Source organism: Sciurus carolinensis, chromosome 5 (genome assembly GCF_902686445.1).
Source record: "Sciurus carolinensis chromosome 5, mSciCar1.2, whole genome shotgun sequence".
In the NCBI taxonomy this organism is placed as follows: domain Eukaryota; kingdom Metazoa; phylum Chordata; class Mammalia; order Rodentia; family Sciuridae; genus Sciurus; species Sciurus carolinensis.
The window spans coordinates 113,736,678-113,738,792 of NC_062217.1; the positions used below are offsets into that span (position 1 = coordinate 113,736,678).

General features: G+C 40.0%; 1 non-coding gene across 1 annotated transcript; it reads right to left on the bottom strand.

Moving 5' to 3' along the window:
- Positions 1-1,456: 1,456 nt before the first annotated feature.
- On the bottom strand, positions 1,457-1,618 carry LOC124985981 (U1 spliceosomal RNA). The gene has a single exon (XR_007108912.1). It is a non-coding gene; the product is annotated as a U1 spliceosomal RNA (small nuclear RNA).
- Between the last annotated feature and the right edge of the window lie 497 nt (positions 1,619-2,115).

A 2,115-nucleotide genomic window follows, 5' to 3' on the forward strand; every position in this document is an offset into this window, starting at 1 on the left:
TTTAGTGAAATTCATATTCTGTTTCTTTGGCATGTATAACATTTGTTGAGAATTCCACTGTGGAGTTTGCAATTGCTTTGCTGATGTGTTAGTCAGTTTTCCAATACTATAACAAGTACCTGAGATAATCAACTAATAAACTAATAAAGAGGTTTATTTTGGCTTACAGTTTTGGTGGTGTCTGCTCACGTTTGATTGGCCCCACTGCTTTGTACCTGTGGTGGTACATGTTGGTGGGAGCAGGTGGTGGAGCAAAACAACTTACCTCATGGCCAAGAAGCAAAAAGAAGAAAGAGGAAGGGACCAGGATTCACAGCACCCTTCAAGAGCACACTGCTAGTGACCTAAGACCTCCCAGTATACCCCATTTCTTAAAATTTCCACTACCACTCAATAGTGCCACACTGCAGAGTAACTCTGTAATGCATGGTCTTTGGGAGACCTTCAGATCCAAAGTACAGCAGCTGACAAGGCCCTCCTCCAACTACTATTACTGTTATTATTATGGTGAAATATACATACATTAATCATTTCAACCATTTCAAGTGTGTGTTAAGTTGCATTAATTGTATGCACAGTGTTGTGCAATCATCACCATTCCAGTTCTAAAAGCTTTTCTTCATTCCTGGTAGAAACCAGGTACCAAAAATCAAGAAGTGCTCCCTAATTCCTCTTCCCTGACAATCACTGACGTGTTTCTGAATCTGTGAATTTACCTTTGGTGAATATTTCATATAAATGGAACCATACAATATTGACATTTTGTATCTGACTTCTTTCACTCAGCATCATGTTTTCAAGGTTCATTCATGTTATGATTTGCATGTGAGGTGTTCCCCCAAAGCTCACGTGTGAGACAGTGCATGAAGGTTCAGAGGAGAAATGATTGGGTTGTAAGAGTCTTAACCCAATCAGTGAATTAATCCCCTGATAGGGATTAACTGAGTGGTAATCAAAGTGGTAGGGTATGGCTGGAAGAGGTGGGACTTGGGTTCATGGCTTCGGAGTATATATTTTATATCTGGAGAATAGAAACTCTCTCTCTCTGTGTTTCTTGATGAACACGTGAGTGGGCTCCCTCTACCACACTGTTCCACCTTCTGCTTCACCTGGAGTCCTGAGAAATGGAGCCAGCCTTCTATAGACTAAGACCTCTAAAACTGTGAGCCCTCCAAAAAATGTTTCCTCCTCTATAATTGTTCTGGTTAGATCCTTTAGTTGTAGCAGTGAAAAAGCTGACTAAAATAATCCATATGATAGCACATACCAGTGCTTCATTCTTATTATGGCTAAACAATATTCCATTGAATGAAAATATCACGTTTTGTTCATGCATTCAGTTTTTGATGGAAATTTGGCTTGCTAGTACCATTTGGGTGTCATGATGAGAGCTGCTGTAAATACTCATCTATAAGTTCCCTTTTGAATATCTCTATTCAACCCTCCTCACACACTTTGGGAGAATGCAAATGCAGATCCCCCATTATCACATATTACACAACAGAGTTTTCCACATTTGGGGAAATCACACAGTTCAGCACATCCATAGTGCAATAGATAGGATTTGTCCTGGGAAAACCATCTTTGTGATCATGGTATCTCCATGTCAGGTAAGTATGCTTCCAATTCTTTGGTCCTACTCCTAGAAGTAGATTTACTGAGTCACGTGGTGTTTCTTCATTTAACCTACTTTTATTCTTGCTAGCATGCATTTCCCCTCTTTATCAGCCAAGTTCTTCATCTTAGCTCTGGTTTATGATGTCCATCCAGTTTTCTCTCTGGCGACACTTTATCTCATTACAGAAGCTGCTTGGCAGCCTGCAAGGTTCAATCTCAACCTTCTGGATGGGAAGAGGCACTCAGAAGTTTCAGAACCTCCTGTGTCTTGCATGTAGGTGTAAACCAACAGAACTTTCTGGGGCTCATCCTTTACCTTCTTCCTTCTAGATCATTCTACCTCTGAACCTCATTGAATGTTCAGAGATGGTTAAATATTTACCTTGATATTCTGATTCTCCCCCCATTTTTCTGGGAATTACAACATTTCCTCCATATTTTATTCTTGTCTTATCATACCCTCACCACCACCACAAATACATATTCACATATAATCTG